At 45.5% G+C, this 26,060-nt stretch overlaps 2 protein-coding genes across 4 annotated transcripts in view; both read right to left on the bottom strand.

The window, feature by feature from the left end:
- LOC310831093 (myosin-11) overlaps positions 1 to 26,060 on the bottom strand; it is a 1,553,087-nt gene that overhangs the window by 15,678 nt on the left and 1,511,349 nt on the right. The gene's annotated exons all lie outside the window — the stretch shown is intronic.
- The window catches only part of CACNA1H (calcium voltage-gated channel subunit alpha1 H), a 385,142-nt gene that overhangs the window by 297,669 nt on the left and 61,413 nt on the right, over positions 1 to 26,060 (bottom strand). The gene's annotated exons all lie outside the window — the stretch shown is intronic.

The following is a 26,060-nucleotide window of genomic DNA, read 5'->3' as shown; positions in this document are numbered from 1 at the left end:
TTCAAGGACAATCAAAGAAACATTTAAACATTTCAGTATAGTATAGTATAGTATAGTATAGTATAGTATAGTATAGTATAGTATAATATAGTATAGTATCAAAGTATTTTTTATTTACAGTGGTACCTCTGGTTGCGAACGTTCCAGAGGTCCATTTGCAGTGTGAAAAGCCCGCAACCTGAAGTGCCGTATCTGCGCAGGTGAGCAGTGCGATTTGGCAGCGCGATTTAGCACTACTGCACATGCGCAAGGGGCGAAATCCGGAAGTAACCCTTTCCGATACTTCCAGGTCGCAGCAGGACGCAACCTGAAAAAACGTAACATGAAGCAAACGCAAAGTGAGGTATGACTGTATTTGCAGAATATGAACCGATATTCCACAGCATTGGCTATTCTTCTACAGTTCTCCATGACTGATTGGTGTGAGCATGGATTTTCAACTCTGACACATACGAAAGATCAGAAAAGAGAAAGGCTTCTTTAAGCTGATGAGAAGATGAGAGTTTGTGTGCCTCAAATGAGACCAAATATAAAAGAGATCATCCAGCAAAAGCAAGCTCATACCTCTCACCGAGTTTGCAGACATACTTAAGGTACATATGCAAGAGGTTTGTCTATAATTATATTTGGGGAATGACTCATGTTCTTATGTAGCTGCATTGTTTTGTACATTCTGGATGTCCCATGATCATATTATTAAACCGTTGCCTTCTAGGTTATAAATCAAGCACTGCTAGTTGGTTTCTTTTTGTTCTCCAATGTATTTCTTATCAATGAAAAATTCAGTATGGGACAAGGAAATTTTTATTCAATGGTGCAGATAAAAAACCTCTGAGAACCAGTGGTCTAAACTGAGTGGCAGAGGCTCTTTGGGCTTTCAGAACAGGAGTCTATTTGCAGACTTACCTGGAATAATAATAATAATAAGCAACGACGGGTCACCAAACTGGATGACTTTAGAAGAGGATGAGCAAACTCAAGAGAGAGAAGGCTATCAATGGCTACTAGACTAGGCTCTGCCCTTTCCTAATAGTAAATCTTAATAATAATAATAATAATAATAATAATTGTTATTATTATTATTAGTGCGCTGGCCATTGGGTTGCCCCAGCCACTCTGAGATGTCAGGGTTTGAATCTTGGGCCTTTTGCCTGCAAAGCAGATGCTCTACCAAAGAGCTATGACCTTAAAGTTAAAGTATGGTTCCAGTCTTCATGGTTCTGAGCAAAGGGCTAAATTTAATAAGAATCTGGGGAGCTCTGCCTTATTGCAAATCATGTCGTTGGTCCATCTAGCTCAATATTGAGAACACAGTTCTTTTCCCAGGTGATGCAAGTTCTTCTCCATGTCCTCCTCACAAGATGTGTCCAAAAGGTGTTTAAATTAAGCCAATATCCAAGGCTAAGCTACCACTGAAGGTGAAATGGCAGACTTTTGTGGATACAGATGTAAATACTGATTTGGGGTATTTGTCTTCTAATGAAGGCAACCTAGGCCTTCGTGGAAAATGGAAAACGAGCCCAAATAACTCCAGTGACTCTCAAAAGATTGCAAAAAAGAGTCTTCATCTCAAGAGATGCTCCCTCTCTCTCAGGCAGTTGTTGTTTTTTAAACAACAAGGCAAATTTGTTAAATAATATCCCGGTTTAAAAGATTTATAAAAATAGACCAACGTTTCCGAGTCATCAAAGTCAGAACTGAGTTTTTAGTCAACTTTTGCCTTATAAGTCTTTATTTTCTGGAAGTTCATCTCTGCACCAAGGTAATCGTTTGGCTTCCTTCGCAGATATTCCAAGGGCTGGTCTGTGGGAAACAGAAGATCATTTTTTTCTGAAATAGATGGTGTGTTGAGCTGCAGTTACTGCTGAACTGCAACTCCCAGCTGCTCTAGTAAGCATGGCCAATGGCCAGGGATGATGGGAATTATAGTCTACAAGGACTGGCAGTGCCATTCCAATGATGCAGAGAGAATACATTCCCACTCCTTCTGGGAGATGCTGGGGCTTGAACCTGTGACCTTCTGCATGCAGTGCTGATGCTATACCCCTGAGCCACGTCCCAGGAGCACAACTCTGAATGAGTTAGCTACAAATAGCAAGGGTGCTATTTTCAGAATACTGGGGCTTTTTTCCTTAAAACAATGAAGTCACCTGCCTTTCGAAAGGGAATGGCCCATCTCAAAGGCAAGGAGAAAGTCAAAGAAATGGGAGGAGGAGTGGGGAGGGAGAGAGCCCCTGTCCCCTTCAAAATGCTGGTGTCTGCTTGCTCTCATTTTTTATGCCTGCTTTAATATACACATCCACCCCAAACATTGCAAGTGTCTGTGTCGCTCTGACTGACGCCATCTATCAGCCGAGAATAGCGACGACGGAATGTTTGCCCCCATCTCCCAGGTACACAACGCGTCTTGCAAAAAAGAGAGAAAACCCATAAAAAGATGTATTTACACAATAAACCACAGACAATTGCACAATCTTTCAAGCCTGACGGGGAGAAACGTTGCAGCCGGGCTGGAGATAACACGCCGGTTACTCTGCAAATGAGATTGTGTGCTTTCTAAGGTGTGTACGGATAAGAGCCTAACATTGCTACCAATATTTCACTTACGGTGGAATTCAGAGCAGATTTTTCATTGGCCGGGGTGGGATTACCGGGAGTCAAACATCTCAGTGCAGCCCAAGGCATAGTGCATCATTCTGCTATGGGAAGAACACCTGGGTTTTGCCAAGGCATACCACACCGTTCTCCTATGGGATTTGCAACCACAAGTTGTACTGATGGCCACTTGAGAGCCTTTAAAAGGACAAGTCATAGAGGATCAGATTAGTCATGATGATTGTGTGCTACCACTATGACTGGAGAATGTCTCTGAATACCAGTTGTTGGAGAACTTGAGCAGGAGAGATCTATTGGCCTGCTTATGTGCTTCTTCAAACATCTGGATGGCCACTGTGAGAACTAAAAGCTGACCCAGATGGGCCTTTGGTCTGATCCAACAGGCATCTTCTGATGTTTCGATGTTTGTAAATGGAGAACCACTCCAGAAAAGGCCAATTCTTTCATTGGACCTCCCACAGTTATCGCTGTTGTTTACTACACCCTTTCCCATGCATCTACAGAGGCGTGTTACCGTCAACAAAAGAGAAAGCCATCTACCATTGTCCCAGGAGTTGGTGCAATCTGAAGTTTGTTGGGAAATCAGCTCCCTGTAAAACCGACATGTGAGATCTAGTGCTGGATCATGAATTACAGTACTAGGAAGCCGGAAGAGTTTTAAATACCCACCCAAGAAATAGTTTTATTAGGCCTGGCTATATATAGGCATTTGCCGAGGCCAAAATAACTAACTGGAGCTGGCATTGTGTGGCCCTAGAGAACAGCTATATCTGGGTGACCTGGAGGACAGTACAAAATAAAATAAAATAGATCATCGTGGGAAAATGCATCCTACAGCCACAATCTCTTTATTCTTTAACAGAAAGCAAAGCAGGATCATTGGGTGGAGAGTGTTTTGCCTTGAGAAGGTGACTTTGGGTCACTTCCCCGTTAGGGGTGGAGGAGAAATTCATATTCCTTTTGCAAATTCCTTTTGTTATCCTTGTTTATATCATTGCTATTTAAGTGTATTTTTAATACGACAGCACAAATGTTAATAGTCTAGTTTACTGTTTCATAATGGGTATTATTGATATTTGGGGATTTCCGTCATTGCTATTCTTCATTTTGAACATTGTGTCAAAAAGCGAAAATTGTGCACTGTTCCTGGTCAGCATACCATATATAAAGGTAAAGGTAAAGGGATCCCTAACCGGTAGGTCCAGTCGCGGATGACTCTGGGGTTGTGGCACTCATCTCGCTTAACTGGCCGAGGCAGCCGGCATACAGCTTCTGGGTCATGTGGCCAGCATGACTAAGCCGCTTCTGGCGAACCAGAGCAGCGCACAGAAACGCCGTTTACCTTCCCGCCAGAGTGGTACCTATTTATCTAGTTGCACTCTGATGTGCTTTTGAACTGCTAGGTTGGCAGGAGCAGGGACCGAGCAACAGGAGCTCACCCCATTGCGGGGATTCAAACCGCTGAGCTTCTGATTGGCAAGCCCTAGGCTCTGTGGTTTAGACTACACTGCCACCCACTGTTTGTATATATAGGATATATGTATTCTCTAACAGGCCTTGGGAAATGTGTGTTTATTCTGTATGTGCACAGAATTCTGTTGCTATATTCCCTGAGGCCTCTTGGAGATTATGCATTTTGACTGGGCAATGTGCACAATACCAGCAGGCTCTTAACTTCTTACATTCTTAAGTGGGACAAAAACACTGCACCCCACCCATGCAAAATGTCACCAACATTGCCTCACTCTCCTTCATTCACTATGAATGCAATTTCTTTTCTCATTAATTGATGGAGAATGGTGTGTGTCTGGAGTTCCAACTTGCCCCTGCAACCGTGGGTGCCATGGCCCTGGCACTGAAATTTGTGGGTGCTTGGCCCCTTCATGGGGAATTTTGTGGGCCCCAGGGAGTTGGCACCTATGGTGTGTGTTTGATGGGGGGAAATGCAGGACCAATTTTTTCAGCATAACGCTAGTGTACACAGATCAGGGGTGAAGAATATGAGGCTCAGTTATGATGGGATTCAGAGCCTCATTTTCTCCATCTCTGCTACAGAGGCATAGAAACTAGTCCAGTGTACAAAGCAGAAATATACTTTTCCAAAAAGGTATGCAACATGTAGCTGTCAGGAATGAACCAGCTCCAAGTGAAGGTTTGCAGCCAAATGCAGAAAGCAGCCAGGAACAGGGAAGCTTTGATGTTAGTCAGGCAGGGGACAGCTGGCAGCTGCAGAATTTGGCTCTTCCTGACCTTGATGGGGGGGCTGATAAAACAGTAGCTGAGAGCAGGCTAGAACACAGCCAAAGCTCGCCAGAAGCTCAAATAGGCACAAACAGACAAGGAGACAGTTCATCAGAAAAGGAAGAGGCTGGAGCTAATTCAATAAGTCTGAGGAGTCGGCGAATGGGAGGGCTTCTAGATAGGAAGCAAAACAAGAGACGCAAGGGGCGTCGGTTCAATATATTTTGTAGACACCGTAAGGAATCTTCAGAAGGGTCAACTTGAGTAATGATGTCTGAGGCTTTGTTAGAACCGTCCAGAGCTATCTGTTTGTTTTTGCAATAAATCCTCCTTTTTAATCACCTACACTTACTCTGTTATCAAGCTGGGAGCCTGGACTACCAGATTAGCAACTTCTCATGTCTCAGAAGGGCAGTTGTTTGGTTTTTTTGGCGAGCTACTGGAAATGTTATAAAAAAAAATCAGTTCACACCTAATGAAAGCCTTGAGCAATTGCTTCATGGACATCATCAAACCACATCTGCATCCGCAAACAGGTCTCCTTGAACTCCTGGGTATGCTTTCCTGCGCCTGTCTGGCAGCCAACGTTTTTAACACCTTTATATCTTTCTACTAGCGTGAATTTATATCTGCAGCTTTTATAGCTCCTGACGCTATGAAATGGTTTACTTAAAAAAAAAGAATAACCCCAACAAATTCTAAGAAATCCAGCCGCAAGAATAGAAAAAGTCTTCCAAAAATAAATACAACCATTTTCTATTTGGTGCCAGTTTTATGACTTTGAGGGGTGGGGGCAGGGCCGAGAACAAAACTCTTAAGGACACCCTATCTGTCCTCCATACTAATAGTAAGCTCATTCTCTGAGTGCTGATCATTTTGTACCTGCAAGGTGTCAGCAGGCTTGGTGGATCTCAAGGTTTGCAGAAGGACATAGCTCCAGAAAGACAAACAAACCCAAGGGCAGGAGACAATGAAGTAGAGGCTATTAAGAACAGCGCACACTCAGTGGCCACATAAGGCTGAGATTCTGTTGGGAGAATGGGGACAGAAAACTGGGGTGGTGGAATGGAGTGTCTTGGGGAAGGGCATGGCTGGCAGACTGGCACCCTGAACATTTTGTTCCAGGTTACATTTGCATGTGCTTCAGTTTACACAGGACACACAATCCATGGAGAAGGCAACAGAGAGCTGGTTTGGAGAAGGCTGAGGCCAAGGCTGCCAGTAAACAGCTGAGTCAAACAGAAGACACGGAGGGCGCTTCTGAGAGAAGGAGCTGGCTCTCATCACAGTTTCCCCAGACTTTGCACTGAGGAACAGTTTTGGTGTGCTGGCTAAAAAGTCGCCAAAGTCCAAAGCACACTCTCAGCCTGCTTTGGTCACATCAGTTTGCCAGGATAGATGGTAGAGTCTCACCAACCTTGCAGCCAGCGATGGATCCAGAAGCCAATTGGCAGAGCAAACAGAGGCAGGAACAGCTCAGGGTGGAACCGGTGGTCTTCCAATGCCAGGATGAGGCCCCATGGTGCCCTGAGATTCTTCCATCATAGCAAACCATTTTTAGGAGATCCACCATAACCTGATGACTAGCTTGAGGAAATACCACAAAAACCTGATGGGTACAGCAGACAGTTCTGACTTCACAAGTCTGTTGCTGATTCACACAGTGTGGAAAGGCCACCTTTCTGCTTTTTCCTTTTTGCTAATGCAACCAGAAGGACGGTCCACTGTCCCTCAGACCTTCTGGGGGATCAGACTATATTTTTTTTGGGGGGGGGGAATGAACAATGCTGATCCCTGGACCATCCGTGGGCCAGATTTAGAAGGTGATTGGGCCAGATCTGGGCCTTAGTTTGCCTACCCATGGTCTTAATCAACTCCTTCATCATTCATAGAAAATATTAAGTCTGAGCACTTAAAACAGGCCAATGTGGAGCAGTGGGGAGCAGGGACCTGGTCTTCTTTTGAAGTTCCATTGTGCTTTCTCACACTGGTTGCTAAGCAACTTGGCACTTACACACACACACACACACACACACACACACACACACGAATCAGCTGCTCTCAGGAGAAATCCTTACATAGTTCACTCAAAGAGTTTCATGTTCGTTAAGCCACCCAGTTCAATAAACAACACATTTTCTCCCTCTCTCTCTCATCTCACAGCAACCTTTGCGCTAAATTAATATGCCAATGGCTCCTTCCAGTGATGGATCCCCCACAAACTAGAGGAGAGGAAGATTTGAGTTGCAGGAAGGGAAAATATATATATATATATAGTGGAAAGTAAATGATCAAGATAATGAAAAAAAATAACATTGAGCATGCTTATAGGATCATAGAATTGCAGAGATGGAATTGCACAGTATTTATAGGCTGCAATGAATGCTACCCCTGCTCAGAGTAAAGGTAAAGGTAAAGGTAAAGGGACCCCTGACAATTAGGTCCAGTCATGGCTGACTCTGGGGTTGCGGCGCTCATCTCACTTTACTGGCCGAGGGAGCCGGCGTACAGCTTCCGGGTCATGTAGCCAGCATGACTAAGCCACTTCTGGTGAACCAGAACAGCGCACGTAAGCACCGTTTACCTTCCTGTCAGAGCAGTACCTATTTATCTACTTGCACTTTGACATGCTTTCGAACTGCTAGGTGGGCAGGAGCAGGGAGCTCACCCCGTCGTGGGGATTCGAACCACCGAGCTTCTGATCGGCAAGCCCTAGGCTCTGTGGCTTAACCCACAGCGCCACCCGTGCCCTGCTCAGAGTAGACCTGCGTAAATGAATGGATGTGACTAAGGGTGGTATTCAATGGAAGAGCAATGTCCTGCTGTCCAGCCCCATTCTCTGCAAAGGTCATCCCTCAGGGCAACTCAGCCCTGCAGCCAGGCCTGAACCCAGACAGACACGAATAAGAACAATTAATTTCAACAGGTCTACCCTGAGTAAAATTCAGTTGAATGCCACCCTAACTTGGGGCTCATCTACATTTCCATTTTGTGCCATGCCTAGAAAGCGTGGGTCCAAGCAGTTTTGCACTTGTCCTGAGCTTTCTAGACATGGGACCATGTGGTTGTGCCTTTGCCCCACTGTTTCCCCCAGAAAACCCGCTGTTTACCACTGAATCGAAAGAAGCACCCATCTGTGGGAAAACCAATTTGTTCTGATTCAGTGCTAAACAGCAGGTTTCCCTGGGGGGTAGCAGCAGCACAAGCAGAGATGTGGACAAACCTTAATAACATAGATCATGGGTAGGCAAACTAAGGCACGGGGACCGGATCAGGCCCAATCGCCTTCTAAATCCAGCCTGCAGACGGTCCAGGAATCAGCATGTTTTTACATGAGTAGAATGTGTGCTTTTATTCAAAATGCATCTCTGGGTTATTTGTGGGGCATAGGATTTTGTTCATATTTTTTTCTTCAAAATACAGTCTGGCCCCCCACAAGGTCTGAGGGACAGTGGACTGACCCCCTGCTGAAAAAGTTTGCTGAGCCCTGACATAGATCATAGATCGGATAATTGTAGAGTTGGAAGGGACCCTAGGGATCATTTATTTCAGGGATCAGTGAACTTTTTGAGCAGGGGGCCAGTCCACTGTCCCTCAGACATCGTGGGGGGCCGGACTATATTGGGGGGGGGAGTGTGAACAAATTCCTGTGCCCCACAAATAACCCAGAGATGCATTTTAAATAAAAGCACACATTCTACTCCTGCAAAAACACCAGGATCCGGCCCCCAGACCTTAGTTTGACTACCCATGATTTAGTCCAACCCCCTGCAATGCAGGAATATGCAGCTGTCTCATACGAGGATCGAACCTGCAACCTATGAGTCACATCCATTTCTCCTTCTACCTTTGCCTCTGGCCCCATCCAGTTCGTGACTTTGGCTCCACCCAGCCTCTTGAAGGTTGTCCATTAGGGGATGCAGCCCTTGGGCTCCAATGCATGCCTTCCCCTCTGCTCTGAGAAATGGAGTCAGAAATGGTCCTAAATGCACAAAGCTACAGGAAGACAGCGACTCCTGATGGCAACCGAGTTTTCAGTGTACTTAACAACCTTGGTTCAAGGTCAGCTTTTCCCAAGCAGAGGTGTGGACGAGCCCTTAGGTTCATTGATTTCAGTGGGTCTACTCTAACATAGTTGGATGCAACCCTCTACCACTGCCAGCTTGATTATGTAGTTTATAAACTGAATCCAACCCACCTACATACACTTCCTGCCTCTAGTTCAGCATTTCCCAAACTTGGGTCTCCAGCTGTTTTGGGACTACAACTCCCATCATCCCTAGCTAGCAAGACTAGTGGTCAGGGATAATGGGAATTGTAGTCCAAATCAGGTGGAGACCCAAGTTTGGAAAACACTGCTCTAGTGGGTGGGATTTCATCATTGCAGGGATTAGTCAATAGAATGACCTTGGCTACCAACACCAACTTGGCTGTTCTCCCTTTGTTGCAGCTGCTCAAAGCCTTTCTCCATCCTGAGCATGCAAATTCGCCCCATCCAGTGTCAGAATCTCAATTCTGCAGAGCGGTGTGACAATAAATATGGGAAAGGCAAATTTATCGGTGGTTTCCAAGCAGGAAAACAAAGCCAAATTCAAGAGTCATGGTTGCAGTTCCTTGATTAAAACTTTAATTAGAGCCACCAGCTTATTCACAGTTTGCATCAGAGGTTTTAAAAGAATTTACTCTGTGCCCCTTTCCGTGCAAATAGGCTAAATACTCTTCAGAAATCAAATAAAATGGAGAAGGGGAGGTGGGTGGTGGGGAGGAAAATATTAAAAAGTTATTCCATGGGGGAATTGGCAAGTTGATGTTGACTGGAAAGGGAGAAAGGGCGTTTATGGCGCAAGCAATACTCAAGGTGGCATTTGGCAATGTCCGTTTAGCTGTTAGCAAAGATGAAGCGTTTTAATAAGAGCTGAGGTTGAAATAGCTTTCTTCTACAGTGAGCAGAGGGCGGGTAAGACAGGCACCTCCTGCTGATAGTCATTCTCCTGCTGACAAATCTAGCAACAACAGCATCCCTGAGAAGTTCAGAAGAAGAGGAGGATCTCAGATGGCCCCCTAGATGTTGTCCCCCCCAAGAGAAAATGCTTTGTCTCTGGGGATGAATGAATCTGTCAATTTTAATTTATCTCAGTTTCCTTCCCCCCTAGATTTACATTCAATTTTCCCTGAATATTTTTTTTGCATGCACTTTTTAAATAAAATAAATGCAAAATCAAACAGAGCAATCACACAAAACAGGTGAAATAACCAGGTGATTATAATAAGCCTACAGAAATAAAACCACCATTAACACAGAGGTCTCTTATTTTCCAGGTGGGTGAGCTGCATTTTCAGTAAACCTTCGTTTCTGAAGCTCTGTACTCCTTCCTATTTCATTGTATCATCCACAGTCATTTATAGGCTGTTTGGTGTGGGAGATTGGTTATATTCTGCATGCACATCTTACCCCCCGCCCCCCCCCAAAAAATCTTACTGGAAATCCATCACTGGACTTCAGTGCCAAATTTGTCCTAATATACACATATCCTTCCAGATGCACACATTTTTCCAAAGCATTATCCCCTATTACAACACATTTTGGTCTGTTATTTTCACAAATAGATACATTTTATGCACACTTTCTCCTAATGAAGACATTATTTGGCTGGAGAACTGCATTGCAAAGTTCAGAAAACCACAAATTTTGAAGGGTGGCTGTGTTTTGGTTTGCTGAATTGTTTCCAAAAGTGCAAATTAGATAGGCCCACACTAGAATCCTAACCAAATTTCTGCCTCATCCCTAGCCTGCCCCACCCTAAAAGAGAGGGAACAGATTTGCAGACGATCTGCACATGTCAATTTACTTATTTCATTGCAAGTGTAGAAGCGATTACTCCACAGAAATGCAACATGTCTCCATAAAGCAGGGAAGGTTGTGACCGGGCTACCTGTGTACCTGCTCGATCTAGTGTCCAGGTGAAACATCATGAGAACAGCTTCAAGGTCCTTCCTGCTTGGTCCTTAAATTGGACATGGCCTAGACAGCCCTCCAAATAGAGGACTGTACAGTAGGACACATGGTCACTCTAGGAGGAATGGACCACCTGTCAAGGCTCCCCACTTATTTTGGAAATTGCAGATTGGATGGATTTGTCTTGAAATGCATACTGAATCAAATTTCTCCACCACCACTACCTGCAATTCAATTCTAATTTCATGGATGGCTATGTTCTACCTTCACTGCTGGAGGCAGTGAGCCTCATAATATCAGTTGCTGGGAATCACATTTGGGGAGAGCACTATTGTGCCCAAGGATCGCAGGTGGCGCTGTGGGTTAAACCACAGAGCCTAGGACTTGCTGATCAGAAGGTCGGTGGTTCGAATCCCCGCAATGGGGTGAGCTCCCATTGCTCAGTCCCTGCTCCTGCCAACCTAGCAGTTCGATAGCATGTCACAGTGCAAGTAGATAAATAGATACTGCTCTGGAGGGAAGGTAAATGGCGGTTCACCAGAAGCAGCTTAGTCATGCTGGCCACATGACCCGGAAGCTGTACGCCGGCTCCCTCGGCCAATAAAGCGAGTTGAGCGCTGCAGCTCCAGAGTCAGCCACAACTGGACCTAATGGTCAGGGGTCCCTTTACTTTTACCTTACTATTGTGCCCAGGTCATGCTTTTGGGCTTCCCACAGGCATCCAATTGGCCACTGAGAGAAGTGGATGCTTGGCTTGGTCCAGAAGGGCTCTCCATATGTTTTTATGGTGGTAGGACACAAGGGAGAGCTTTTCCTGACAATTTCAGTGCATATTGTGCCATTCGCTGAGACTCTCAAGGAAAAGCAGCACATTTGCTGTTCCCTGGTCTTGAACGGAAACTCACATCAAATCTCAAATAAGTGAGCTGACATTGCCCTTTTCTAATGTCACATTTATCCGAGAAGAGTGAGAAGGGAATTCTCACTGGTGGGCTCGTAAGTTCAGAATAGCTCGAGAACCAGTTTCTGTGGTGTAACATGAGAGTCTTTTTGCCATGAACTCTGGAAATGCCATTCCAAAAGCCCCCTGGGGATCCAGCTCAGCCAGAGCTGAGGAGGTATTTTTTTTTTTTGGGGGGGGGGAATTACCAGACACAAATGTTCTGGAAGCTCATGGTTTTACAACCCTAAAAAGGTAAAGGACCCCTGACAGTTAAATCCAGTCACGAACAACTCTGTGGTTGTGGCGTTCATCTCACTTTACTGGCTGAGGGAGCTGACATTTGTCTGCAGACAATTTTTCCGGGGCTTGTGGCCAGCGTGTCTAAGCTCCTTCTGGTGAAACCAGAGCAGCGCACGGAAACACCGTTTACCTTCCCGCCGGAGCGGTACCTATTTATCTACTTTCACTTGCGTGCTTTCGAACTGCTAGTTTGGCAGGAGCTGGGACAGAGCAACGGGAGCTCACCCCATCACAGGGATTTGAACCGCTGACCTTCCTATCAGCAAGCCCAAGAGAAGAAGAAGATATCCCGCTTAAGGAGTCTCAAAGTGGCTAACATTCTCCTTTCCCTTCCTCCCCCACAACAAACACTCTGTGAGGTGAGTGAGGCTGAGAGACTTCAGAGAAGTGTGACCAGCCCAAGGTCACCCAGCAGCTGCATGTGGAGGAGCAGGGAAGCGAACCTGGTTCAGCAGATTACGAGTCCACCACTCTTAACCACTACACCACACTGGCTCAATGGTTTAGACCACAGCGCCAACTGCGCCCCTTTTATAACCCTAATGGAGCTTAATCCAAGACCGAGGTTGTTTACAATCACCACTAGAAGAAGATGTCCATGTGAAAACTGATTGAGAAGACCATCGTTGACTCAGGAACCAGGTCTCCAGAATGGGTTGCTTCACAGCCCATGGAAATATTGCTCCCTGGAGCTGCCAGGCAAGGCATGAAAAAAGTAAATTCACCTTAATACCATGCTCCTCGAAGCAAGGCAAATAAGGTTTGGATGCCTGGAGAGTGCTCTTCAGTCCTGGAACAGTCAAGTTAACTTGGGAGGGTTACAAGTGGGCCCTTGAGATGACTGGAAACAGACCCCCTGTCCCGCTCAGAAAACCAGACATTCCACCTTATTTGTGCCGTGTGAGTGTTCAAGAATTGGATGCTCATAGAAAGCTCAGCTGCCAAATCTTTTCAGGCCTATCCGAGCGAGCTGCCTGCAAACGTGCTGGAGAGATGAGCATACCATCAAACTTTTTCCAACCCTAAACGGGGATGCGCATCTTCCGGCATGTTCTCCTGGATGAGTCAAGTGACCTATGTGTCACTTTGCCCCATGCAAAACACTTCTTGTTTTTTAAGTGAGAGAGTGCGAGAACGCGTGAGGGCTCGGCACTCAAAATGGCTGCCAAGGTCTCGCGTGAAAAACAGGATGTGATTCAACAAATCCAGGGAGTAGAAGGCTACTGATAGCTACTACCACGATGGCCATGCTCTGATACCATGGGAGGGGAGTGTTTGGTTCCTGCTTGTGAATTTTCCTCACCACCGTGGTGTAGTGGTTAAGAGTGGTGGACTCGTAATCTGGTGAACTGGGTTTGCTTTCCCGCTCCTCCACATGCAGCTGCTGGGTGACCTTGGGCTAGTCACACTTCTCTGAAGTCTCTCAGCCTCACTCACCTCACAGAGTGTTTGTTGTGGGGGAGGAAGGGAAAGGAGACTGTTGGCTGCTTTGAGACTCCTTAAGGGGAGTAAAAGGCGGGATATCAAGTCCAAACTCCTCCTCCTCCTCCTCCTCCTCCTCCTCCTCCTCCTCTTCTTCTTCTTCTTCAGGTTGGCCACTGTGAGAGCAGAACACTGGACTAGGTGATGGTGGTGTTGGTGGTGATGGACTGGTGCCTGATTCAGTAGGCTCTTCTTATGTTTTTAGAGAGAAAGCATGATCTATTATCAGGGCTTTCTGTGTCTCATGGAAATATTAACTGAACTATTACAGCATGGATTGAAGGAGATTACGAACCGGTGGCTTCCATTTTGCACACAAGTAGGATCATGGGCTTGCTCCATGTTAATAGGCGTGCACATCGTAGAAGACATGTTAGGTTAGGCAGAGAGACAGTGTGGCATAGTGGTTAGAGTGTAGGGCTAAGACTCTGGGGGGCAGTGTTCAAATTGCACTTGCCCAAGGAACTCCTTGGGTGGCCTTGGGCCAGTCACGGTCTCTCAGCCTACCTCACAGGGTTGCTGTTGGGATTAAATGAGGAAGGGGAGAACCATGTACACCACCTTGACCTTCTTGGAGAAAAAGGTGGGGTGTAAATGAAATACAGTACATGCAATAAATCAGTGGTGACCAAACTTGGCCCTCCAGCTGTTTTGGAACTACAATTCCCATCATCCCTGACCACTGGTCTTGTTAGCTAGGGATGATGGGAGTTGTAGTCCAAAAACAGCTGGAGGGCCAAGTTTGGCCACCACTGCAATCAATCAATCAATCAATCAATCAATCCATGCTTCTCAGAATTTTGTGATGCAGTTCTCCAGTAAAACAATGTGTGAAAAAAATGCACACACTAAGGTTAAGCATACATAAAAAGGAACGTAGTGAAAGGAACATATGAAATCACTTGGAAAAAGGACTTGTGTAAAATTATGTGTGGCAAAATTGCACACCAAAAAAGACGTCTGATAGGAGACACATGCACTATACTGCTGGTGCAATTTCACAATAACCGCTGCTGATGCCGAAACTTGAGATTGCATAGTGGAGAAACCAGGGGGGAAAGTGCAATTGACCATTTTGTCTATCCTTACAGATTGCGACCACTCTTATGGGAGGGCAAAAGTGAATAATAAAAATAATAATAAATCATTGTTTTGGAAACAAGAAAACAATCCAGCACATTTGCTCTCTTGTCTTGGGCCTTCAAGATAAATGAAGTTCATGCTGTACTCGGCTGCATATTTCCAGCGTGCGGCTGTCACAACATCGCAAAACCACCTCCTTTGCTTGGCTGCCTGGCCTTCTTGGGCCTGTCAATTGCAAGGAGAGAAGTTTACCTTTCTGCTAGCACCGTCAACTTGGCATGGCTAAGGGAGAGAGATTAAACGCCGCCTCTGAGCAGACGCCGCTGGGGTGGAGAGAGGACAGTCTGATCTGCATTGCTCCTTGCTGATTTTACAGCATGCGTGGCTGGTAGAACAGCCACCCTTTGACTCCTAGTAAAATTAGCACGTTGATATGGAAAGCACTGAAGGAGAATGAGCTATCCAGGCCCACTGTTTCAAGTCCTGGCTATGCTATTTGCTTGTTCCTCTCATCCATTGAGAAAAGGAATGCATTTTCCATGCAAAAGTGACTAGGCAGCAGTATTAAGAGGCCTGGGCAGCAGTACTGAACGCACGCCATATCAATGAGGACCATAAATGGTTGTGATCTTTGGAAAGGGCAAGGTTGACCCCACAGGATCAACAGCTGATGCACCCAGTCTCAATAACAGAGAGAAGATTGCAGTTTTCTGTGGCATTGGTCCAGTATACCTGAAGGAGCGTCTCCACCCCCATCATTCTGCCCGGACGCTGAGGTCCAGCGCCGAGGGCCTTCTGGCGGTTCCCTCATTGCGAGAAGCAAAGCTACAGGGAACCAGGCAGAGGGCCTTCTCGGTAGTGGCGCTCGCCCTGTGGAACGCCCTCCCACCAGATGTCAAAGCGATAAACAACTACCTGACATTCATTTTTTTTTATAGATATTTATTAAAGATTTTTATAAGAAAAAAGCATAAATAAGAAACAACAATGCTTATGTCATACACAAAATTCCATAACTCATTTGGACTTCCTCACGTCTCCCGCTCCCACTTACATTGTTAAAAAGTTTTTCCAGGCAAATTATCATCTTGTTTTCAGTCTTATATCCACTCATTTAAATATAATCAAATAGTTCTCCCAGAGGATTTGTCTTTTCCTTAATCTCACTTATAATCTAATTTCAATCTAGTTTAGTGGTGGCCAATTATTTATGATCAAGCATCCTTCTTAACATTCAATCAAATTACAATATTTTTGTAAATAAGTTTTAAATTTCTTCCAATCTTCTTCCGTCCTTTCTTCTCCCAGGTCTCGGATTCTGCCGGTCATCTCTGCCAGTTGCATATAGTCTATCAACTGCATCTGCCATTCTTCCAGTGTGGGTAGATCTTGAGTCTAACAACTACCTGACATTCAGAAGACATCTTAAGGCAGCCCTGTTCAGGGAAGTTTTTAACGTGTGATATTTTACTGTATTTTTTTGTTTCTATGGAAGCCGCCCAGAGTGGCTGGGGAGGCCCAGCCAGATGGGCGGGGTATAAATAATAAATTATTATTATTATTATTGGTGGTGCTAGACTTGTAATGTTGGCTGTGCACACCATCAAAGGAGGAGGTGCTTTCTCTCTAGTGTCAATCATTAACAGAAGCCAACAAGGCAGGTACCTGCCTTATACCAAGGCCACATCTATACCATGTGTTTCAAGCACTATTGTTCCACTTTAAACACACATGGCTTCCCTCAAGGAATGCTGGGAAGTGAAGTTTGTTAAAGGTCCTGAGTGTTGTCAGGAGGCCCCTGTTCAACTCCCAGAGCTACAGTTCCCAGCATTCCCTGGTAACAGGGATTGGTTGTTGAACCACTTTGGGAACTGGACAACTCCTCGAAAGATTCCATCAACGGTGTCTCCGGATAATTTTACACATCACTTGGGAAGACAGGTGAACTAATGCCAGTGTACTGGAAGAAGCAAAGATCACCAGTGTTGAAGCAATGATTCTTCAACATCAACTTTGTTGGACTGGTCATGTTGTGCAGATGCCTGATTGTCGTCTTCCAAAGCAACTACTCTATTCCGAACTTAAAAATGGAAAGCGTAATGCTGGTGGTCAACAAAAGAGTTTTAAAGACTGTCTCAAGGCAAATCTAAAAAAAGTAGTATAAACACCAACAATTGGGAAACACTGGCCTGCGAGTGCTCCAGTTGGAGAACAGCCTTTACCAATGGTGTCATGGGCTTTGAAGATGCTCGAACTCAGGATGCAAGGGAGAAGCATGCTAAGAGGAAGGCACGCTTGGCAAATCCACACCATGGTCAACTCCCGCCCGGAAACCAATGTCCCCACTGTGGAAGGATGTGTGGATCCAGAATTGGCCTCCACAATCACTTATGGACTCACTTTTAAAACCATGTTAATGGAAGACAATCTTACTCAGCTGTGAGTGATTGCCAAAGAAAGAAAGAAGAACCCTAACAACTCTCATTCCCCCTTATCTAGAATGTGGCCAGCTGAGCTTTGTGTGCGCTGCTCACCCCCATGACACAGCCAGGTCCCATCCCTAGCTCTCAGGTTACATCTTGAAATTCTAAGGCTCTGGGATAATCCTGACCTTGCAGCCCTACTAGTGAGATGTTCTCCAGAGAGCTCAGTGGTAGAGCATCTGCTTTGTGTGCAGAAGGTGCCAGCTTCAGTCCCTGGTAGCATCTCCAGTTGGTCTCTCTGTATATCTCCTGCCCCTAACCCTGGGAAACCCACTGCCAGTCAGTTTAGAGAATAATGAGCTGGGTGGACCAATTCTCTGACTCAGCATAAGGCAACTTCCTATGTACATGTGTAAGAGATGAACTCTGACTCAGGTGCTGTTAACGGAAAAATCCGAGGGCTCCCTTGGACAAAAACAAAGACACCAACCAGGATTACTTGGAGCAAAACAGCAGCCTGTAGGCTTGGCCTTTATTGATCTGTTGCAACAGGGTGCTCCCCTCACCCGCAGGAGAGAGGAGGGACCCAGAAAAATGGTGTGCAAGGCCTTATAAAGACTTTTGAAATTGCCACCCTGTAGATCAAGACCACCCCCCAGAAACATCATACATACATCACAGAAAAGGCGGTCTAAAACAGAAATTTGAATATTGTTTTTCTCCTGTTGTTGTTTATGTCTGGCAGGTTACTTGATTGGATTGCCTGGGGAGCCTGGCCATTCTTTTGTAGTAATAAATACTTAGTTCCTGGGCCATGTCACAGGCTCACACCCTATTCAAACACAGACATACCCTTAAGACAGGATTTGTGAAGGAAAAGAAGAGAAGAAGAAGAGTTTGGATTTGATATCCCGCCTTTCACTCCCCTTCAGGAGTCTCAAAGCGGCTAACATTCTCCTTTCCCTTCCTCCCCCACAACAAACACTCTGTGAGGTGAGTGGGGCTGAGAGACTTCACAGAAGTGTGACTGGCCCAAGGTCACCCAGCAGCTGCATGTGGAGGAGCGGAGACTCGAACCCGGTTCCCCAGATTACAAGACTACCGCTCTTAACCACTACACCACACTGACAATGGGGAGGCTTTCCCAGTTTGACCTTGCAGAGAAAACATTTGCTCAGTTTAGGAATCAAAATGGCTCCAGGTTGGCCTTCCTGTGCTGATCTATGTATGTGCTTGGTTGGTACACTTATGAACATTACCATATATCTAAGACCATAAAATTCCTATCACAGTGCAGGGAACCTTTGGTCCTCCAGATATTGTGCAGAAGAAGTCCCATCAGCAACAGCAAGCATGGCCAATGACCAGGACTGATGGGAGCTGCAGTTCAGCAACATCTGGAGGTCCAAAGGCTCATTCACACCTGTTCTCAACTGAATGGTTACCCCAATGAATACATGTCAAAACATTGCACCTTAAGCAGGTAAATACAATGCAGGTCTGCAATTTTCCTTGTTCCCTCAAACTACAAGTCATTTCTGAGGGGTAAAATATTGAGGGGAAATTGCATTTGGGTGCAGTGACGAGGAAGCAGAGTTCTCAAAAACTTTTGACATGTCCTGTGTCTCCTCAGAGGCTAAAAATATCCCTGGTATTTACAGCAGAGTAGCCTGCCTGGTTGAGAGGGAGGAAAAAGAGAAAGTGTTTTAAAAGTGAAATTGGCTGGATTCCTTGCTAAATTGCCATTGCTATTCCTCTGTTGAGAGACGTCCTCTTCTCTCAAACATTGTGCCATCTAAATTGGATGTTGAAGGCAAAAATGTGGGGGCGTGAAGTCACTGGGAAGAGTTCTCCCTGGAGAAATCTCCCCCGTGCTTAAGGATTCATATATTCTTTTTCTCAGTCATTTGGTATAGCAAACTGCGGGCATTTTTTTTAAATGGTCACGGAGCAGCTCCGTCAGGCGGAAAACTCTTGTGGGCTCCAGCTCGCAGGCTGTTGACAAAGAAAAGTGCCAGAGACTGAGGGAGATGATTAAGTGAAGGGAAAGATCTCTTAGGCTGCAAAGCCTTAACACACTGACTAGGGAGCATCCCCCATGGACTACAGTGGGACTTACTTCCAAGTAGGCATGCTTAGGGTTGGCCTGTCTGATCTTTTATTTAAAAATGGCTCACATCTGTGCTATCATGTCCTTCCCTGTTCGCAATAGCATCACAGAAATACAGAATTTGCAGAGCTGAAAGGGACCCTAAGGGCCATCTACAGCGGTACCTCAGGTTAAGTACTTAATTCGTTCCGGAGGTCCGTTCTTAACCTGAAACTGTTCTTAACCTGAAGCACCACTTTAGCTAATGAGGCCTCCTGCTGCTGCCATGCCGCCGGAGCCCGATTTCTGTTCTCATCCTGAAGCCAAGTTCTTAACCTGAAGCACTATTTCTGGGTTAGCGGAGTCTGTAACCTGAAGCGTATGTAACCTGAGGTACCACTGTATTCCACTGCCCCGGCAATGCAGGAAACACAGCTAAATAATTCCTGAGAGTTGGCCATCCAAACTCTGTCTAAAAGCACCCTGTGATGGATGCTCATTCAGGTTCCCTGTGCAGCTTTCCCTGGAAATGTAAAGAAAGGAAAGGTATCTTCTTCCACATGTGGTGGACTTGCAAAGAGGTAAAGGCTTTCTGGGAAGTGGTACATAATGAGTTAAAGAAAGTGTTTAAAAATACTTTTGTTAAAGGAACCAGAAGCCTTTCTATTGGGTATAGTGGGTCAAGGGAAGATAAAAAACTGTTTATGTATGCAACAACTGTGGCAAGGATTTTTTTAGCCCCAAAATAAAAACAAGAAGAAGTACCAATGAAAGAAGAGTGGCAGATGAAGATGATGGACTTTGCAGAACTGGTGAAGCTGATAGGAAAACCAGCAAGATCAAGTATTCCAAAAAGACTGGAGTAAATTCATACGATGTCTGAAAGATCATTGTGAGCAATTAACATCACTAGCAGGGTTGTCTGAAGACTTGAATGAGAATGAGAAATTGAATGAGAATGAGAAATTTTCTATCTTTCTATATTTATTTAAATTTTTGAGATATTCTGAAATGAGTGTAATTAGATTTGGAAAATGTATAAATCACAATGATATACAGTGGTACCTCGGGTTACAGACGCTTCAGGTTACACACGCTTCAGGTTACAGACTCCACTATCCAGAAATAGTACCTCGGGTTAAGAACTTTGCTTCAGGATGAGAACAGAAATCGTGCTCCGGCGGCGCGGCAGCAGCAGGAGGCCCCATTAGCTAAAGTGGCACCTCAGGTTAAGAACAGTTTCAGGTTAAGAACAGACCTCCGGAATGAATTAAGTTCTTAACCTGAGGTACCACTGTAAAGGTTAATTCTGAAAGCCATGAGACGGGAGGGAAAGAAGTTGATAGGCTCTAAGAGCCAAGGCGGTATAGTGGATAAAGATGATGTGAATGTATAATATTAAATGGAAAATAAATAAAAAATGTATTTAAAAAAATGATGCAGCTCTCCCATCCAGATTATCAAAGCATGAGAAAGCACTGGATTTAGGGAGCAGAAAGGGTGGAATAGTAGTTGTTGAAGGCATGGGCAAGAGGAAAACAGGCATGAAGGGTTTGCAGTCGACACTTAGTCAAGGTGTGGCTGGGTCCAGAGTCTGGCAGTGGGACCCCTCGGCTCAATCCTAGACCCTGCCACTCACACCAGTCTGATACCAAGGGGTTTGGGATTTGGTCTGGCAGTGGGACACCTTTGTCCAACCTTACTCTCCTCCCCAGCCTAACATTAAGGGCTTTGGATTCCTCTGTTATTCATAGATAAGAATGAAGAGGACTGCAGCTTTGCAGAAATCACTCAGCATCACAGCAGTGTAAACTAGACTTCTGTTCTGCCACGGGCATCTCTCCAGCCTGCTTTCTGCTCTTCCAGTTTTGTCTTTTACTACTGGTTTAGATTCCCTCCCCCTGCTACTTTATAGCTCCAAACTCACAAAATTAATGGCCCTCAAACTTTTATTTAACTGTCAGCATACAGTGGTTGTCAACCCACAATGCCTGATCTTTTAAATTTCTATTTTATAGGGTCTGCTTCTTTTCTTTCTGCCTTTGAGGGATATCTGATGTTGAAAGCTTTATTGCCAGGGCAAAGCAAAGGGGTTCGCTCTCATTTGAAGGGTTCCCCTCCACTGGTGACACTTCAGAGTCCTATTTCATCATGCTCTAGGACAATGGAAGAAGAGCTCAGCCAGGCAAGTTGAAGCTGATCAGGGAACGGGACGGCTGCTGGCTTGAGGGTCAGATAAGATCCTGAGAAAGCTCAAAAGTGAAAACTGGGCATTTCTTGCTCCAAGAAGAGCAAGTCTTCTTGCCCTTTCTACTTGTTCTAATTTGGAATTACAAGCTGGAAACTGGAGTACCAGCAGGGAGAAGAGAATTGTGGGCTTTCCATGGGCATCTGGCTGGGCACCGCAAGAGTAGGGTGATGGACCAGATGAGCCACTGGCCTTATCTAGCAGGTTCCTCCTATGTTATGTTCTTAGATGGATGCTGAGGAAAGGCCTACATGAACGGCTTTTAAAGCTTTTAGAAGAACTTGTGGAGGGGAAATGCTGTCAATGGCCATTAGTCATGGTGTCTATGTATCAGAAACTTCTACGTGCCTCTGAAGACCACTTCTTGGGGAGCCTCAGTAAGATAAAGTCGATGTGCTCATGTCTTGTTTGTGGGCTGCCAAGAAGCATCTGGTTGGCCACTGTGAGAAGAGGACATTGGACTAGGGAGGTCTTGGCCTGATTCATCAGGGTCCTCTTGATGTTAAGTGGGTTCTTCTCAAGAGACAAGAGATCTGTTGGTGAGATCTTCTCACAGCTCCCATGGATGTCACTAGTCAACTTACTTGGGAATAGTCCAAAAAAATCAATTCTGATAGAGAAGCACTTATGCTCTTATTTAGAGTGGTAGAAATCATAAAGCCAGGAGTCCACTCAACTGCTCAGAAGAAATACACCTTCTTCCGCCTCCTACGAACGCAAGCATGCTTGGGTGATTGACAAGCTCCCTGGGCAATTTTTGTTGAAGTTTTTTTTAAAAAAAATCAATCATTTTAAGGGAAATTGAATAAATGAAATGACTTCCATTTAAGCATATTAGGTTACGCAGCAATGGATTTCTTACTCTTATGAATGGTTATTGTCCCTGCCCTCCTCCAAAGTACACATTTCTGAGTTATGGCATGACTCATATTTTAAAGTAAGCATGGAAAGGCAGAGATCTGAGAAACTCTGGATGAAGGAGCGGTGAAAGAATATTCCACTGCACTCGATACTAATGCTTCTGAACACATGAAAGTGGAGATCTGGAGAAAGGGTGTTTCAAATTCTCCTACCATTTTGGCTGATGATTCTCATCCTGCACACAAACCTTCCCGATTCCAAGATCCTGAATGCAGTATGTTTTTTGGATGTAGCATGTTGGGACCAGGAAAGGGGAATAAACTCATCTACTTCTCAAACTGAAACACAGCCAGCTTTCGGAACGGGTCCTTCCCTGAATTTTGTAATGCAGTTCTCCAGCCAAACAGTGTTTATAAAAACGCACACAAGGCACAAATTAGGGGGAAACTCCATGCTAAAATGTAGGTTAGAGGAGATTGCTTGCAAAAATGTGCATCTGTTAGTCAAAACTGCACACAAATGTGCTCATTTGGAGATATTGTTGTTATTATTTAATAAATTTCTATATCACCCTTCATCTGAGGATCGCAAGGTGAATTACAATATAACAACACAAAACTGCACAGTGGTATTTATTTATTTATCTGTTTATTTGCCACCTGTCTGACTGGGTAGCCCCAACAACTCTGGGTGGCTTCCAGCATATTGAAAATATTAAGCACAGTAAAACATCAAACATTAAAAGTTTGCTTTGTAACAAACAAAAACAATACTACCCCAACAGTATTCTTCTTCACATTGACAATCTGGTGAATTTTCATGAAAGTACACACACACACACACGAGTGTGGATTGCTGCAGCAATGTGGAGATCTGAATTTAAGTCTGGAAAAATGAGAAACCAGAATGGACAGATTCATGGATCTCTAGCTGTGACAAATAAGACAGGCTCCGCTTCTTCCTTTATTCAATGGGCCCAAGGCAAACAAGCATGAATGGTAGGAATCCAACAGAGTTTTTGTACCTTCCACTTTGTGGATAGAGGGCAGTTTACCTACACAAAATCACAAGGCTCAGCTCATCCTGAACTTCAAGGTTGCAGCGGGATAGTGAGGGAAAGGAGGCACATTTAATTTGTCTCTGCTCTTTTAAAAGGAAACACGAGAGAGAGAGAGAGAGAGAGAGAGAGAGGGGGGGGGGGGAGGTGGGGCATGTCCGGGAATTTGCTTAATCTACATTCCAGCCTGGCAAAAACACTCCAAGAGCATATGGCCTGTGAAAAGCGAAGTAGCTTGGGGGGACCCAGGGACAAAAGAGAGAGCCATGGGGGCCACATTTGGCCCATGGGCCTGTAGAAACCCGACCACTCTGTAGGGCAGCTTGGGGGACCTTTTATCCTCCAGATGAGGCTGAACTACATCTTAAACTTCCTCCGTAGCTTCCCTCTGAAGCAAGGTGGCCCAAGATCAGAAGACACGGGCTTGTGACTCAGGCGTGGGGGACTTTTGGAATGCCAGGTGTTACTGGACAACAGCTCCCATCCGGCCCAGATAGCATAGCCATTGGCCAGGGTTGTTTTTCACCAACATCTGGAGGGCCAAGGGTTCCTCACACCCGTGAGACAGCTCGCTGGGTTGCTACTGCCCCATCCCTAACTCTTCACCCAGTTTCTTTTGAATCAGAAGCTGGCAAACCCGAGACACACTCCCCAAAACCGGAGCTAATAGCAGCTGCCGCCCGCGAGGCTGTGAGAAGTCACAGCGGGGCAGAAGTCCGGAGTAGATGCAGCCAGGAAGTCAATTTGGCCTTTAACATGATTAGCCCGCTTTCGGATCGATAGGCTCTGAACGAAGAGAGAGCCCTGTAAAAGGACTTGGGGAATGAACTTGTCAATGTCGCTCCCGGAAGAAATAAAGATTCCATTGGTTGCAGCCCATCCTTATGGACTTTTCTTTATTACACAGAGCACCGTGGACGCACGATGCTCGGTGATTTAATGCGCTATGCAAAGTTTGAGCCATGCATTTTTACGAATGAGAACCGGGGGAGGGGGGAGAGCAGGGGCATGCAGAATAATAAAGCTCCAATTTATACGTCTCGGAGGATTGCGCCCAACAAATGTCAATTACACCACTGCGTGGCGTGTGTGTTCGCATGCATTTATTTCGCATCCTGGGCTGGATCGACCCTCCCCTCCCCACAAGGATTTGCCATCCAGGAGAGGAAATGAAAGGCAATGGAAGAGGCCGCCGGCAAAGCAGGGACAGAGAAGTGGCGAGCCTTCCTCTCTTTAACAGCAACAGTGAACGATTGCGTGAAAAGAGACCAGGGAAACAGAACCATACAGATCAAAGGGGCCAGTGTGGTTTGATTAGATTCCGTAGAAAGGAAAACAAGAGAAGTATGAATAATGAACGGGAACAAAATGGAGGGAATAGATCCACATTTTTAAGAATGTATGAGCTCTAACAGGTCTAACTCTGGGTTAGGGTTGTCAGGTCAGGAGCCCTAAGATTTCAGGGCCCAAATCTGAGACCTAGGAGTGACCTCAGGTGATGTGTAAAGGCAGGCCCTGGAGATGGAGGTTAATTGGGAGAGGGGAGAGGACGAAAGCAGACTACCCAGCGTGTATATGCTATAATTTGCAGCCAGCTCATGCTGGGGAAGAAACTCGCAAGCTGCTTGCACAGCCCCCTTAACATTTTTTATTATTATTATAAACGCCCTCTTGCCCACCTGGAGATTCAAGCTCTTCCCCTGACACCTAGAGGGGGGCAGGCATACTTGGAGACTTCATGTCAGACTTGGAGGTCTGGCAACCCTACGAGTGGGGAGGGCACTGCTGTGCTCAAATCCTGCTCACAGGCTTCCCATGCATATCTGATTGGCCACTGGGAGAACGTGAAGTTGGACTCAGCGGGCATTTGACCTGATCCAATATGCTTGTCTTATATTTCTATGTGGTTATCCGCCTCTAGAATGGGGCTATGCTTGGTAGGTTCATTCGCTGTCGCTTTTAGGCCAACCGTTTCTGCTTTGTTAGTTGTGATCACGTTAAATAATAATAATAATAATAATAATAATAATAATAATAATAATAATTTATTTCTATCCTGCCCTCCCCAGCCGAAGCCAGGCTCAGAGCGGCTAACAACAATAAAAGTAACACAGCATTCTAAAACCAATGCATTCTAAAATCAATTCAAAATCAAATTAATGGCAACCATTGGGCTAGAGTTCTGTGAGGATTACCAAAGGAGGGGGTCAGACTGTGCCTTGGCCAAAGGTCTGGTGGAAGAGCTCTGTCTTGCAGGCCCTGCGGAAAGATGTCAAGTCCTGCAGGGCCCTAGTCTCTTGTGACAGAGCGTTCCACCAGATTGGGGCCACAGCCAAAAAAGCCCTGGCTCTGGTTGAGGTCAGCCTAACTTCCCTGTGGCCCGGGACCTCCAAGATGTTTTTGTTTGAAGTCCGTAAGCTCTTCTGTGGGACATACCAGGAGAGGCAGTCCCGTAGGTACAAGGTTCTAGGCCGTATAGGGATTTAAAGGTTAAAACCAGCACCTTAAACCTGGTCCTGTACTCCACCCGGAGCCATTGCTGCTGGTATAGCACTGGGTGAATGTAATCCCGCGGCAAAAAACCCGTAAGGAGTCTAACCGTGGCATTCTGCACCCTCTGGAGTTTCTGGGTCAGTCTCAAGGGCAGCCCCACATAGAGTGAGTTACACGCAGAGTGAGATTCTTAATGTTTGCATTTATAATCTGTCAACCACTTCGGGTGACTCCTCTGGGAGAGGGAAAAGCAGAGCATCCATTTAAA

The sequence above is a fragment of the Podarcis gaigeae genome (genome assembly GCF_964106915.1).
Source record: "Podarcis gaigeae genome assembly, chromosome: 14".
Lineage (NCBI taxonomy): Eukaryota > Metazoa > Chordata > Lepidosauria > Squamata > Lacertidae > Podarcis > Podarcis gaigeae.
This window is presented reverse-complemented; position numbering and strand designations above follow the sequence as displayed.